Genomic DNA, 17,374 nt, shown 5'->3' with positions numbered 1-17,374 from the left:
GTTAATCAGGACACACAGCCAATGTACCTGGCATTGCACCAGCGCTGAAAATCATACGCAACATTGCTCAATTGTGTGGTAGGCAGAACGTCTTTTTGGACAGACAGCAACATCCTGGTGGTGGAAAATACCACTAGCCTAATCACTGCATTATAGCATTGGGAAACTGCTGCTTAACCTGTTGTTCAAACTCTTGGGGCGCTTTGCCTTTGCAGGGTAATTTGTGGTAGACTGGGCACTTTTCGGGTCCAAAAGTGGTGATCTTTGGCCCGTTTGTGAGTTTGCTGCAATACACAGCGAACAATTTGTCTGATCAGGATAGCCATTGTATTTATTTGTGTAGTTATTGTAGCAAGGATGACTCAATTTTCAACTCGCTGCGTCCCATTTAAAACTCCCTCTTCAAATAAAGATAAAACAAGATAAATTTCCAAATTGAAATAGATTGCAGGAAAATCGCAAGAGCTGTGAGTAATTGTTTAGATGATCTGAATTTTAACTATTCATTTATTTAGGTTCCAATAGCATGTTTGCTTAACAAATTCCTATCAGTTGATATTTGGAATGGGAGATGCTGTGCAGCTGGTTAAATTGTAGGCAGGAGTCACCCTATTTAGCAGCTCCCTGGGTCTGAACATCAAAGAACTGTTATCCAGTGCTGTTCTAACAATATAGATAACATTTGTTGAAAATAATAAATCTTGGATCTTAAACTTTAACTTAAACATTGAAATGCTTTCCTTAACAATGAAAACTGTAAGATTGGAGTTGATTTGCGTGAAATTGTGAAATTTGTCGGTTCATAAACAATTGTGTCATCGGTTCATTACAAGTTGTATCCATCATTAAAAAATAAATATTCTTCAAGTTGGGAGCAGTTAAATTAATTTGCTTTTCTGTAAATGAACCTTTCTATCCAAGCTGTCCTTCATCACCCCAACACTGCACCGCACCCCACTCCCCTATTCCCCGGCCCGGTCAATGCTGAAAATCTTCTTGCAGATCCTATTGGTGGTGGATTTACCACGCCCGCCTGCTGCCGGGATCTTCCGGTTCCTGCCCCAAGTCGATGGGCTTCTGGCCAGGGCGCCGCCTGGCCCACGGCGGGTCCCACACGTAACGGGGGCCGGAAAACCCCGGCCGATATTTCAATGTGCAGCCTAAAGACCCTCGAGAGGGAAAGTAATCACTTGTGTTTTTTTTTTCTTAATTGCTTAATCCTGTGAAATATTGATGGAAGAAATAGGCCAATGATGTCAACGGTCAAGATGAGGCTGAATAGGTGAATGAAGAAAATGTGTTTGAAATGATATGAGCGTGGATAACAATGATTTACTCACATGGAGGATAAATGCCAATGCAGATTGCATGGACCGAATGGCCCATTTCTGTTCTGTAACCCCTGTGTATATGTATGACCCTCAGTAGATTTGGATTGCTCTCTCCAGCTGGTGTGCTGCTATGTTTGGGCAAATTAGGCCTGGAAATACAAGTCAAGGTGGAGGATTCAGATAGTAATGCAATTGAATTTCAAGGCGATATGGTTGGATTCTCTCTTGTTGGAGATGGTCATTGACTGGCACTTGTGTGGCACGAATGCTACTGGCCACTTATCAGCCCAAGCCCGGATATTGTCGAGGTCTTGCTGCATATGGACATGGACTGCTTTAATATCTGAGGAGTCGCGAATGGTGCTGAACATTATACACTCATCAGCAAACACCTACCACCTACTGCTCTCCCTCAGCTGATGAATCAGTGCTCCTCTGTGTTGAACATCACTTGGATGAAGTTGGTTGGAATCATACCTAGCAGAAAGGAAGGTGGTTGTGGTTGTTGGAGGTCAATCACCTCAGTTCCAGGACATCTCAATAGGAGTTCCTCAGGGCAATGTCCTAGGTCCAATCATCTTCAACTGCTTCATCAATGACCTTCCCCCCATCATAAGGTCAGAAATGGGAATGTTCACTGATGATTGCACAATGTTCAGCACCATTCGCGACTCCTCAGATACTGAAGCAGTCCATGTCCAAACGCAGCAAGACCGTGACATTATCCAGGCTTGAACTGACAAGTGGTAAGTAACATTCGTGCCACACAAGTGCCAGGCATTGATCATCTCCAACAAGAGAGAATATAACCATTTCCCTTTGACATTCAATGGCATTATCAATGCTGAATCCCCCACTATCAATGATCTGTATATAGAAAGGATGGAACAACGCAACTCTCAATTAGGTGCAACTTTCCTTTCTGGTTTTTTGAACCTTGCAATATTGTCTATCCTTGTTATATACATTTGCACTATCTCGGTCTTAGCCTTAGAGTCATAGAGTTATACAGCACAGAAACAGGCCCTTCGGCCCATCGTGATTGTGCCAGCCATCAAGCACCTATCTATTCTAATCCCATTTTCCAGAACTTGGCTCATAGTCCTGTATGCTATGGTGTTCATCTAAACACTTCTTAAATGTTGTGCGGGTTCCTACCTCTATCACCCCCACAGGCAGTGTGTTCCAGATTTCAACCGCCCTCTGGGTGAAAAAAGAAATCCTCAAATCCCCTCTAAATCACCTGCTCCTTAACTTAAATCTATGCCCCCTGGTTATTGACACCTCAGCTAAGTGGAAAGGCTTCTTCTTATCGACTCTATCCATGCCCCTCATAATTTTGTATACCTCTATCAGGCCCCCCTTCAGCCTCTACTCTAAGGAAAACAACCCTAGCCTATCCAGTCTCTCTTCATAGCTGAAATGCTCTAGTCCAGGCAACATCCTGGTGAATCTCCTCTGTACCCTCTCCAGTGCAATCACACCCTTCCTATAGTGTGTCGACCAGAACTGCACACAGTACTCCAGCTGTGGCCTAACTAGCATTTTATACAGCTCCAATATAACCTCACTGCTCTTATAGTTTATGCCTCAGCTAATAAATGCAAGTATCCCATATACCTTCTTAACCACCTTATCTGCCTGTGCTGCTGCCTTCAGGGATCTATGGACATGTACGACCAACGTCCCTCTGACCCTCTGTACTTCCTAGGGTCCTACCATTCATTGTGTATTCCCTTGCTGTGTTAGTCCTCCCAAAATGGCAAATCTCAGGATTAAATTCCATTTACCACTGCTCTGAGCATCTTACCAGCCCATCTATACCATCCTGTAATCTAAGGCTTTCCTCCTCACTATTTACGACACCACCAATTTCATGTAATCTGCGAACTTACTATAGGAGGTATTCCTATATTCACATTTAAATCATTAACGTACACTACAAACAGCAAGGGTCCCAGCACCGATGCCTGTGGTACATCACTCGTCACAGGTTTCCAATTGCAAAAACGAAAACAACCTCCGACCTTTAGCCTACCTTGTTCAAGATGCCTGTTTAATCGAATGTACAGTAGTCTTCCTCAAGCCAGTTAAATACATACTAACTGTTTTGCCTTTAATATGCCAAGAGGAATATTCTAGAGGTGAAATGTTGGCTGGTGAAGGTAATTAGACAATAGATGTGATGATTTGAACAGCAATGTGGCAACTTCATGCCTGTCATTCTAATTTCATTCAAATTCTACTTTTAATAAAGTAAATTAATAAATAGATTGTAAAAGCTTATTCATGCTATAAATATTGATATTGCAGTTCTAACAACAAAGTTCACAGATCAGACAGGTCCAGGAAACAAGCCTGTTCAACATTCCCCTGAATGCAAGAAAAGTTACTGGAATCAAATTACTAAACATACTTTTGATTACTCTCTTGAGTGCAAAAGTGACACCAATTTGACTTTGATATTTCTCCTCGTCTTTGCACCTATTCTCCTTTCCACCTATTAGATGAAAGGGGAGTTTAATGTCTTGAGTCTATGGGTTCACTTGTCAAGTAAACTCGAATTGCACACCTTCATGTACACCTGTTAGCTGATGCTCACTATCAATAATGGAGAGAGAATGACATAAGAACAAACTGTGATTGTTTATTGCAACAGAAGACAGAGCACTAAATCCTTGCATGCTCCCACAACCACCTCCAGCTCTAGGCTTACAGTTAACCAGTAGCCCACGCTGTACAGTGATTGGTCAATACTGTCACATGGTTAGCCCACTTGCATTCTCTTAAAGGCACATGGTACTCCACTTTACCACATCCCTCCCCCTTTGCTTAAAAAAAAGTTGACAAACTTAATGACATGTGAACTATTCATACTAATAATTATTTACAAATCAAGTCTCTCAGGAGGCTTTCTCGGATGTTTTGAGCGTCGCAGCTGAACAACCTTGGCTGGTTTTCCCGAGATCTCCTTTTCAGGGGACAGTTGTCCATTAGGTTCCTCAGTGGATGATTTCACCATCTTCCAGGTGTGGTCACGCTCACTCCTACTGCCCCTCCCCTCCAAGCTCAAACAGATAAAGGGCCACAAGCACAAAAAGCAACGCAGAGAGAAAATAAGAACTTTTTGTTTTTCTTTTCGAGGATTGTCAATAATTGCTCTTTTTCTTCCTGGCAGGTCCTTTTCTTGGTAGCACCGATTCGTATCTCAGCCTTCTCTTTAATTCCGCTATTGGTTGGATTAGACTCAGACGCGAGCTGAACATGAGTGAGCTCAGTTGTTGAGTTTCCTGGCAGCTCTTCTAAGAGCTCAGGGTCGTCTAGTTTTAAAACTTCAGGGCTTTTACACAGCTGCTGCTTCAGCTCTTTCAATTCTTTCCTATCCTCATTCATAGTTTCGTGGAGAATTTCATGCCGTTGCCCCTTCTCAGCTAATTCGCTGCTTAACTTGGCCAGAGACAGGTTTAACACTTCCTTTTCTTATCTTTTCAGTGACACAAAATTGGGAGCTGAATATAAGTTTTTACAATCTATTTATTAATTTACTTTATTAGAAGTAAAATGTGAATGAAATTAGAACGACAGACATGAAGTTGCCACACTGCTGTTCAAAACTGGGAGCTGGTTGAATTTTGTAGCGCACAAAGGTCCTTTAATAGGTTTTCCATTTCTTTTCGAAGGATGCTGACTTCAGCTTGAACTCTGTCCCAGTCTAACACTTCTATGGACTTCTCCTGTTGAGTCTTTGTGCAGTCATTTTTTTTCCTGCAGTAATGCTTCCAGTTTCCAACTGGGAATTTAGCAGGCCCTCAAGGTTTATCACTCCCAGGCAGTTCCTTCCGAGGAGAGTCGGTCCCCTGCCTGACAATACAAATAGGGGTCATTTTGCAGACTGTTCCTCATACTGCACCTTGGCTTGACATATCCGTTTCGACCTTATTTCTTCATCCGTGTATGTTTTCAGCGCTGCCTCATGTGAACATAACAGTAGCAGAAAAAGCATTCGACTTGTTTGAATGGTTGGTCGCCCACTGGATGCCTGGATTCATTTCTCGTGCACTTTGTGGGTTTTCGCTGTAGTACTGCTGTTTTTTTTTACTGATCTGTACCTAGGGGGCATTTCCCACTTTTCTGTGGGGTCCAATATTTTTGTGCCTTTTGTTGCTGGTCTATCCCGCCCTACCAGATGGACAGCGCCAATTTTGTGTACCTCTTTTAGCTTCTGGATTTCTAACAGCACTCTCCATGGGCTGTGGCTAATTCTAATGCCTTATTGAAGCCTAGATTAGCTTCGGCTAGCAAACGCCTTTGAATAGTATCATCTCCAATCTTCACTCAGCCTCTCAACATATCACTAATGGATGTTCCAAATTCGCAATGTTCAGTTAATGCCATTAAAATGGCAACATAGTCAACTATTTTTTCCCCTGTTCCTTGAACTGAACTTGAAGCACAGCATCGTGACTGAGGGCTTTGGTCTCAGATGGTTTCATACCATTTTTATTAATTTGGCGAAAGTCTCGGAGTCGGGGTTGTTCGGTGATGTGAGGCTGCGGATCAGCCCATAGGTTTGGCTCCCACATGTGGACAAAAGAGTCGCCCTCTTCTTCTCCTCCCCCATGATGTCGTTAGCAGTAAAAAAGAACACTAGGCATTCGACATACTGAGACCAGTCATCTGAAATGGGGTTGAATGGATCGACACGCCTGCACTTTGGCCTCGTGAGCGACTGCAAAGGGACTGCGCTTCCAATGACTTCACAGCTCATGACGAATTCAGATGTTTGGCTTACTGCCGCTTTCTTGACTGCCATAGACCGATTCGTGTTGTATCTTCCACAGCGTTGCCCTCTCTCTCTGGGTGTCTGTTATAATTTTCTCTCCATAGCCATTTTTCTTGCATGTACCCCTTTAAATGTATTGCCACTTTAAGAGCAGTCACCATTTTTTTCGAACTCCATCTCGACTGCTGTCGGCTTTTCTGTGCTGTGTTTTGCGGCCTTTTCAAGTTTTGGTGGGATCTCCGCAATCGTGATTCTGCAGGGGTTTTTTTTCTCTTTTTTTCAAATTTAAAACTGCGGCACTGATTTCTGCTCTGATTGCTGTCTATTTTACAAGTAAAGTACGGATTCTCTTTCTAACGTTTTGCTCACCCGACTTATGGATTCTCACTCAGGGTGCTTCTGTTTATTCATTCACGGGATCTGGGCTTCGCTGGCTGGGTCAGCATTTATTGCCCATCCACAATTGCCCTTGAGAAGGTGGTGGTGAGCTGCCTTCTTGAACTGCTGATGTGGTGTAGGTACACCCACAGTGCTGTTAGGGAGGGAGTTCCAGGATTTTGACCCAGTGACAATGAAGGAACAGCAATATATTTCCAAGTCAGGATGGTGAGTGACTTGGAGGGGAATCTCCAGGTGGTGGTGTTTCCATCTATCTGATGCCCTTGTCCTTCTAGGTGGTAGTGGTCATGGGTTTGGAAGGTGCTGGCTAAGGAGCCTTGGTGAATTTCTGCAGTGCATCTTGTAGATGGTACACACTGCCGCTACTATGCATTGGTGATGGAGGGAGTTAATGTTTGTGGATGTGGTGCCAATCAAGTCGGTTTCTTTGTCCTGGACAGTGTCCAGCTTCTTCAGTGTTGTGGGAGCTGCACTCATCCAGGCAAGTGGGGAGTATTCCATGACACTCCTGACTTGTACCTTGTAAATGGTGGACAGGCTTTGGGGAGACGGGAAGCGAGCTACTCGTCGCAGAATTCCTAGCCCCTGACCTGCTCTTGTAGCCACAGTATTTATATGGCTAGTCCAGTTCAGTTTCTGGTCAATGGTAACCCCCAGGATGTTGATAGTGGGGGATTCAGTGATGGTAATGCCATTGAACATCAAAGGGTGATGGTTGGATTCTCTCTTGTTGGAGATGGTCATTGCCTGACACTTGTGTGGTGCGAATGTTACTTGCCACTTGTCAGCCCAAGCCTGGATATTGTCCAGGTCTTGCTGCATTTGGACATGGACTGCTTCAGTATCTGAGGAAGAGTTGCGAATGGTGCTGAACATTGTGCAATCATCAATGAATATCCCCACTCTGACCATATGATGGAAGGAAGGTCATTGATGAAGCAGCTGAAGATGGTTGGGCCGAGGACACTACCCTGAGGAACTCCTGCAGTGATGTCCTGAAGCTGAGATGACTGACCTCCAACAACCACAACCATCTTCCTTTGTGCTAGGTATGACTCCAACCAGCGAAGAGTTTTCCCCCTGATTCCCATTGACTCCAGTTTTGCTAGGGCTCCTTGATGCCACACTCTGTCAAATGCTGCCTTTATGTAAAGGGTAGTCACTTTTTTTTGTTGCTATTTTGTTTTTTTGCTATTTTCATCCTTGTTGCCAGTTTTATGTCTTTAGTCTATGCATTCACTGGGTAAATAAATTTGAATTGCATGCCTTCATGTACACTTGTTAGTTGATGCTCGCTATCAATAATGGAGAGACCAACATAAGAATAAGCCGTGATTATTCATTGCAACAGAAGGCAAAGCACGAAAACCTTGTGTGCTCCCACAACCACCTCCAGCTCTAGAATTACAGTCAACTAACGCTGTACAGTGATTGGTCAGTGCTGTCACATGGTTGGTCTACTTGCATTATCTTAAAGATACATGGGGCTGCACTTTACCACAGGTAGGTGCACCAAAACTCTGCTACCCATATCCTAACTCACGCCTAATCGCATTCACCCAACATCCATTTACTGACTGACCTACATTGGCTTCAGGTTCACTAATGCCTTCATTTTAAAATTCTCATTCTCCTGTTCAATTCCCTCCGGGACTTCACCCCTCCCTATCCCTGTAACCTCCTCAATCCCTACAACCCTTTGAGATCTCCATACTCCACCAATTCTGGCCTCCCTGATTTAGTTTGCTCCACCATTGGTAGATGCATTTTCAGTTCTTTAGGCCCCAAGCCCTGAAATTCCAGCCCTAAATCTCTCTGCCTCTACTCTCTCCAATTTTAAGACACGCCTTGAAACCTATCACTTTGATCAAATTTTTGGTCACCGGTTTGGTAGCCGTCCTGTGAAGCGCCTTGGATGTTTTTGCTATGTTAAGTGTGCTATATAAATGCATGTTTTTGTTCTTGTTGTAGAAGGCTGACCAGTGGAGGACAGACCAGCTGCCTGCTCCAACAGGAAGACAGTGGCATTTTGATGCCTGTAGCTTCATTTAAATGGAGCTGGTGATCTGCAGGCTCCAAACGGACATCCCATTGCAGCTCACTGAATTCAGATCCGTTCAACTTCAGGCACCCCTCTAGACAGCAGAAAAGCAAGGCCAGCGAAGGAGTTTGTAATCATAGATGGGGAAAGCACCCAGGTGGTTCAAATTATTTTTGTTGGGTTCAGACAGCACTCCAGTGTTACCATCAGTACCTCTGTATGGTACAAGCTCTCACCAGTTATGTCTTAAAATGGTCATGGACTACCTATGCATATCCTGCTTTGCACAGAGATAGGGGCCTGTCATCTGAAACAGTGGGCTCCTGTAACAATAACAGCAGTAAGGACAATAAGTCCACTGACCCCATTTTGAAGCTGCTTGCACCCCATTAATGCCAACTTGGTGAGCTAAAACCAGCACATTCCCCCTGCTCTGCCCAACCCCGCCTCCAACACACACCGCCCCCCCCACCACCCCACCCCCCCCCCCCCACCCCCACCCAACCTCCCCACTATTTCCACTGGCTTTTTTCAAAAGCAGAGGGGCCAAAATTCCAAAGTGGATGGGGAACTCACGCTCCAATGTCCTGCAAGAAGAAGTGGTGAGATGGAGGAAGGAGGAATGATACTAACACAGCATCACAACCTGATCTCCAGGTCTCAGGTTATGCTGTCAATTGGATAAACTGGGCACGTTTACCACCAGAAAGGGCAATGGGGCAGGCAGCTAACCATGAGTTCTTTGCATGTAGATCACAGAAACTACCTGAGAGGCAATCTAAGCTGAGATGTTTTTTTTTCTACATTAAGTTGAGATTTTTGACACAAGCAATAATTTTTGTGCTGTAATTTTTTTCCCCTCTTTTAGCTTCAGTGAAGCACGCTGAGCCGCAGTCAGGATGTGGATCCACAACCTGTTTCTGGTAATATTTCCCTTAAGTCAGATTAGAAGGTGTGCAGCCACAGGTTTTGGGGAGTTTCCAGCAATGCTCGTATAGCCACTTCAGGACACACTCAGCCTCTGTGCGGAATCTCTTCAAAGGGCAACACAGCAGAAACTTGACATTTGAGAAATTACAGTGTTACAGTTTAAATCGTTTCAAGCCATGATGGGATATTTTACAGCTCTACTCAGCTGCAGCATTGTGGCCTGTCCTTCTCTGCAGTTTAAACAACTCCAAAACAAAGTGAGAAACAATAACGCATGAACAGAAGAGCAGCAGTAGTTCAAACATTGACCAGTGCTACTGCAACTACATAGAATCACAGAATTGTTACAGCGCAGAAGGAGTCCATTCTGGCCATTCGTGTCTGCACTGGCTCTCCAAATAAGCAGTTCACCTAGTCCCATTCCCTCTCCTTCTCCCCATAACCCTGCACATTTTCCCTTTTCAGAAAGCAGCCTAATTCCCTTTTAAATGCCTCAATTGAACCTGCATGTCTCTGCCACGCTCTCTGGCAGTGCATTCCAGACCTTAATCATTTGCTGCATAAAAAAGTTTTCCCTCATGTTGCCTTTGCTTCTTGTGCCAATTACTTTAATCTGTGCCCTCTTGGTTTTGTTCATGAGTGGAAAGAATTTCTCCCCATCTACTCTGTCCAGACCCTTCATGGTTTTGAATATCTCCATCAAATCTCCTCTCAGCCTTCTCTTCTCCAAGGAAAACAATCTATCCTTGTAACTGAAGTTCCTCGCCCCTGGAATCATTCTCATGAATCTTCTCTGCACTGCATTCAATGTCTTCACATCTTTGCAAAAGTGCGGCATCCTGAACTGGACGCAATACTCCAGCTGAGGCCGAACTAGTGTCTTATACAAGATCAAAGTAACCTCTTTGCTCTTGCACTCTATGCCATTATTAATAAAGCCTAGGATTCCTTATGATTTATCAACTGTTCTCTCAACCTGTCCTGCCACCTTCAGTCAAGATGCACTGTAGAAACTCACCAAAACTCCTCAGATAGCACTTTCCAAATCCACGACCACTACCATCTAGAAGGACAAGGGCAGCAGATACATGGGAGCACCACCAATTGGAAGTTCCCCTTCAAGTCACTCACCATCCTGACTTGGAAATATATCGCCGTTCCTTCACTGTCAATGGGTCAAAATCCTTGATCTCCCTCCCTAACAGCACTGTGGGTGTACTTACACCACATGGACGGCAGCAGTTCAAGAAGGCAATAAATGCTGGCCTAGCCAGCAAAGCCCACCTCCCTGGAGTGAATTTAAAAAATCACTTATGCACATATACACCCAGGTCCCTCTGCTCCTGCATCCTCTTTAGATTGTACCTTTAATTTTTATATTGCCTCTTCAAGTTCTTCCTCACAAAATGAATCACTTTCCATTTCTCTGCATTGAACTTCATCTGGCACTTCATCACCCATTCCACCCACTTGTCTATGGCTTTTTGAAGCCCTACATCATCTGCAAATTTTAAAATTGTGCCCTGTACACCAAGGTCTATGTCATTAATGTACAACAGGAAGAGCAAGGGCCCCAACACCAACCCTTGGGGAACTCCACTACAAACCTACCTCCAGTCTGAAAAACATCCGTTAACCACTACTATCTGCTTCCTGTCACACAGTCAATTTCATATTCATGTTGCTACTGCCCCTTTTATTCCGTGAGATATAACATTGCTCACAAGTCTGTTGTGTGGCACTGTATCAAATGCCTTTTGACAGTTCACGTACTTCACATCAGCAGCATTACCCTCATCAACCCTCTTTGTTACCTCTTCAAAAAACTGCAGAAAGTTAGTTAAACATGGTTTTTCATTAACAAATCCATGCTGGCTTTCCTTAAGTAATGCACATTGGTCCCTGTGACTATTCATTTTGCCCTGAATTATTGTTTCTAGTGGTTTCCCCATCACTGAAGTTAAACTGCCTGGCCTGTAATTGCTGGGCTTATCTTTACACCCTTTTTTGAACAATGATATAAGATTTGCAATCATCCAGTCCTCTGGCACCACCCCTGAGTCTAAGGAAGATTACAAAATTATGGCCAGTGGCTCCACAATTTCCAATCTCACTTCCCTCAGTATCCGTGGATGCACTTCACCTGGTCCTGGTGCTGTATCAACTTTTACATATAGACAGGCTATCCAATACTTCTTCCTTATCAATTTTAAAACCTTCCAGTGTATTAATTAACTCCTCTTTCACCGTGACCTGTGTAGCACTTTCATCCTTGGTAAACACAGGTGCAAAGTATTCAGTTAATACCTCAACTATTCCCTCCATGCATAAATTACCCTTTCAGTCCCTAATCAGCCTTACCCCTCCTTTTACCACCCTTTTACTATTTATATGCCTATAGAAGACTTTGGTATTCCCTTTTATGTTAGCTGCAAGTCCCTTTTCATGCCCTCTCTTTGCTTCTGTTATTTGCTTCTTCACTTCTCTGCGCTTTCTATATTCAGCCTGGTTCCCCATTTCTATTACCAACCTGACATCTGCCATAAGCACACTTTTTCTTCTTCATCTTAATCTCTATCTCTTTCATCATCCAAGGAGATCTGGATTTGTTTGACCTACCTTTATTTTGTGGGAAAACACCTCCGTTGTGCCCAAACTATCTCATCTTTGAAGGTAGCCTATTGTTCAGCTACCATTTATCATGCTAACCTTTTATTCAATTTATTCGGCACAGATCTGTTCTTACTAATTTGAGGTTGACTTTCTTCCAATTAATTATTCATGCTCTGGATTCTTCTTCATCCTTTTCCATAACTTAAACATTGTGATACAATGATCACTATTCCATAAATGTTCTCTTACTGACACTTGCCAAGCCCCATTCCCATGACCCAGGTCTATTAGTGTCTCCTTTTGTGTTGTATTGTAAACATACTGCTATGGAAAGTTTTCCTGAATGCAATATAGGAACTCTTGCCTCTCTCTGCCTTTTATGCTACTACCGTCCCAGTCTATATTTGGAAAATTAAACCTCCCCATTATAACTACTCTATAATTGTTACATCTTTCTGTAAGTTCCTTGCAAATTTGTTCCTCCACATCCTTCCCACTAGTTGGTGGCCTATAGACTACGCCGAGCAATGTAATTGAACCTTTTTTATTTCTTAGCTCCAGCCAAAGAGATTCTGTCCTTGAACCCTCTGGGACATCCTCTTTCTCCGGCACTGCAATGCTTTCCTTAATCAATACTGCACCCCTCCCCCTCTTCTTCCTTTCCTATCTTTCCTGAGCACCTTGTATCAAGGAATATTTAACACCCAGCCCTGCCCTTCTATGAGCTAGGTCTCTGTTATAGCCACAGCTTCCTATTTCAATAAGGCAATCTGCACCTGTAACTCACCAGTCTTATTTACCACACTCTGTTTTACATACATGTACAGTAATCCTGATGTAGAATTTATTCCTTTCTCCCTTCCTACGACCTCACCTAATAAATGAATATTCCCCACAGTAGTGCTATCTATCTCTCCTAGTATTCTGTGCACCTTAGTATTCCTCTCTGGGATTATTTCCTCGTTCCCACATCCCCAATAAGTTAGTTTAAACCCTCCCCGATAGCACTAGCAAATTGCCCTGCCAGGTACTCAGTCCCGGCTCTATCTAGATGCAACCTGCCCAGCCTGTACAGCTGTATCTCCCCCAGAGTCAGTCCCAATGTCCTAAAAATCTAAAGCCATCCCCCCCACACCATCTTTCCAGCCACACATTCATCTGCTTTATCCTCCGATTTCTATACTCCTTTGTGCATGGCACAGAGAATAAGCCAGAGATTACCACCACCTTTGAGGCTCTGCTTGCTAATTTAATAAGTGCTTTATGCCTGATATAGCAAAACAAGAGGTGAAAACTAGTGGACATGGACCTGAAATGGAATTTTGGTGATAAAGTAATTTGCAAAGGCTGAACAGTATTCCTGTCATTGCTACTTTCTTGTGTCCAATAAATTGAGTAACACTATGTTATGTGCTAACCAGTTCTATGTATTTTTTATTGGTGCAGGAGAAACACGCTCACTGTGTAGAAATTCTCATAAAACCTGAAACATCTCGAACCTGGCAGAGTTGCGCAGAAAATAACTCTCAGGGGATGAACTACAAAGTTTGTGGTATGGCCACTTGCTTCAGTTTTTCACACAATAATCGGAGTGGTTTTGATTTCCAAGAAGTGTCATGCATAAATACAGAGGATTAAAAGATTATGGCAGCAATATTATTTTACAACATGTGATTGTCTCACAAGAGAGGCAGACAGCTGTCAGGACTGAGACTATTTGCTGTATTTCACTGTCTGAACTGGGTGTCTGAAAGTGCCTGACTGCAAAATTTGACAGAAATGCCCTGGTAATAAAAGAGCACATTCAAATAGTGCTATACTGTGGCTGGTTCCTTAGATCCGTATATCTGAACGGAATCAAAAATAACTTGCGTTTTTGCATAAATTGCCCAGACATTTGCGCTACATCAAATTTGTATAAGCTGATGAGTTCTTCAGTTATTGAGATATATCGTTTGTGAATGTCTGGCTTTGAAGTTTCGGATATCTATTGTTATTCTGCCGATACGTGGTAAGATTAACACTTTCAATGTGGTGTAGCTTAAACTTCTCAGAGCCTCTTGACTTTTAAGCTATGTTTACTGAATAGGATAATAGTAAACTTGTATTTGTTGTGAATTTGTTCCCTGTTGAATATCTTTTTCATTCTTGAGATATGAGCATTGATGGAAAGTCTGGCATTTGTTATCCATTCCCAGATATAAAATTACCACTGCACTCCTCGGGATCTAGACTTCATCAATTGGTTATGATTGAATATTATCAAAGTAAAAACAGCTTAGTTTGGAGATGTTGTGCATCGTATTTTGTGCCTTGGAGATATACAGAGATGACACAACAGTTTCTCTCAGCTTAATGCCGTCATCAGGAACGCCCTAAGGGGAGCCTGCAGGGACAACAGGCAGCTCATGCACCAATGTGAGGTCACTCTGGACCTCCCTGCACGCCATTGATGGTTGGGCACCTGGCTGGGATACTGGGTGCCTCATCCATCTCCTACACTGACACTGACCGCCTGAGGTCAGTGCCTGTGTGAGGGCTTGCAGATCTGAGCGCAACCCCAGGAACCCCTTACTCTGTCCCTGGAGCTGCCTCTCCATGAGAGTCGCCAATCTCTCAGTGGAGGAGGCAGCGCGCTCAGCCATAACAGTCAACGCAGTGCTCACGCTCCGCATGGACCCTCATGGATCTCCGTCAGATCCCCCCGCACATCTCGCTGGACATCCAGCATCTGCCACTTAATGGACAACTCCAGAGGCTCATCATCAGCCTTCGACTGAGCATCGCCCAATCCCCAGCAATCCTCTGACTGCTGGAGCCCTGGGCACTCTCTGCCTCCTCCTGCACCTCAAGCGACTGTGAAATGCCCTCACCAATGTGCACCGAGATACTAGCCACCACTCTAATACCCGAGGTGCTGGTATCTGCGCTGGTGCCTGCTTTGGGTGACGCAGGTGCAAATGATGCCCACTGGTCCTCCAGTGTCAGGGGTGGCCCTTCAGGGTGCGGAGAGCAAATGCCTGCTGGTGAACCTCAAAGGGAGAAGAAGGACATGTCATTAGACCATAAGACCAAAAGACATAGGAGCAGAAATTAGGCCATTCGGCCCATCGAGTCTGCTCCGCCATTCAATCATGGCTGGTAAGTTTCTCAACCCCATTCCCCCGCCTTCTGCCCATAACCTTTGATCCCCTTACCAATCAAGAACCTATCTATCTCGGTCTTAAATACACTCATTGACCTGGCCTCCACAGCCTTCTGTGGCAATGAATTCCATAGATTCACCACTCTCTGGCTAAAGAAGTTTCTCCTCATCTCTGTTCTAAAAGGTCTACCCTTTACTCTGAGGCTGTGCCCTCGGGTCCTAGTCTCTCCTACTAATGGAAACATCTTCCACACATCCACTCTATCCAGGCCTTTCAGTATTCTGTAAGTTTCAATCAGAACCCCCCTCATCCTTCTAAACTCCATCGAGTATAGACCCAGAGTCCTCAAACGTTCCTCATATGTTAAGCCTTTCATTCCTGGGATTGTTCTCGTGAACCTCCTCTGGACCCTCTCCAGGGCCAGCACATCCTTCCTGAGATATGGGGCCCAAAATTGCTCACAATATTCTAAATGTGGTCTGACCAGAGCCTTATAAATCCTCAGCAGCACATCCCTGCTTTTATATTCTAGTCCTCTCAAAATAAATGTCAACATTGCATTTGCCTTCCTAACTACCGACTCAACCTGCAAGTTAACCTTAAGAGAATCCTGGACTAGGACTCCCAAGTCATTTGCACTCCAGAGTTCTGAATTCTCTCCCCATTTAGAAAATAGTCTATGACTCTATTCTTCCTATCAAAGTGCATGACCTCACACTTCCCCACGTTGTATTCCATCTGCCACTTCTTTGCCCATTCTCCTAACCTGTCCAAATCCTTCTGCAGCCTCCCCACCTCCTAAATACTACCTGTCCCTCCACCTATCTTTAGTTAAAATCTTTAGGGAAAATCTTATTCGTTAAAATCATCTCGCTGTCTCTGTGCATGCTAGGCACCCTGGTGTGACAACGGAGATCTGCATCATGGTGCCCTCGTTTTGCAATGGTCAGTGGGGTCTCCAGGTTCAAGGCTCACATGAATGAAGAGACTACACTAGAATGGTTGCACAAGCCGAAATTCTCACCTCGCTGCACTTCATCTGGCACCCCAGCCTCTCCACGCTCAGTTGCACGTGGAGCGTGCCGGCTCTTGAGCTCAAGAGGATTAGGAGGTTAGCGGGGCCTCTGCCAGTCCGCGGCTTTTCTATATTGTTGTAGGCCGTCTTCTCTTGAATCAACAGAGGAGCATTGATTTGTCCACTCTGTACCTGCAGCGTCATTGCAGCCCTGCCAACCCCAGCTGAGGAACACCTGGCAGAGCGCATTCAAGTCAGGGCCTTCAAGCCACAAGGCCCTCAGTCCCAGCAGCCAGGGCTCACTCCCTTGGCCAGCTCCAGGGTGATTGATGGTTGGCATTCAGACTCTAGTGCCGCTGAGGTCCATGGGGGGAACAGCCAGACCTTAACGCATCTGCACACTGCCTCATGCCAACATGGTACTCACCCTTCCTCAGCACAGCCTGTCACTGAAGCGCTTCCGGCACTGCACCCAGGAGCGCCGCACCACGCCATGGCTTTTGACCAGCACTGCCGCCTCCTCCCATGCCCTCTTGGTGAGGTGTGTTGGCCTTCTCCTCCCATCCCTGGGGACAAGGTTGTCCTTCTTGGCAGCCACCTCCTCTAGGAGGACGGCGGGGCACTCATCAGAGAAGCAGGGGGGTACCAAGTACCCACCCAACCTGCCCTCCCACCTGCCACGTCCAGCTGTAGTTGTGTCCACAGCACCGGTGCAGGGAACATCCTCCGTGGCAGCATTCCAGGGGCTTCCTGGGCCAAATTTAAACTAGCTGCCGGGTTGCCATTGGACCCGGCGGGCAACAGGCCCATGCCATTGCACGCCGCTTGCCGACCAGTGAAGAGCCGCCTTTCACGCAGGGTGGGTCTTAATTGGCCCGTGAGCATGAAATTGTGGGCCAATCGCAGGTGGCCGCTCCTGGGCCTGCTCGCCACGCCCGTTCGATGAAGGGAAAATCCTTCATCCTACATCCTCCATTTTTCCCCCTTGTAAGGCCAAAAGACCTTATTTTAAACTAAACCATCACAAGCGACAAACATATGTACACTGAATCATTATTTTTTAACAGTTTAGCATCTCTGTTTTCTCTAAGTACAGAAATTGTCTTTGAGATATGA

The sequence above is a fragment of the Cetorhinus maximus genome, chromosome 5, assembly GCF_964194155.1.
Source record: "Cetorhinus maximus chromosome 5, sCetMax3.hap1.1, whole genome shotgun sequence".
Lineage (NCBI taxonomy): Eukaryota > Metazoa > Chordata > Chondrichthyes > Lamniformes > Cetorhinidae > Cetorhinus > Cetorhinus maximus.
The sequence above is the reverse complement of the archived record's forward strand: the minus strand, read 5'-3'. Positions refer to the sequence as shown.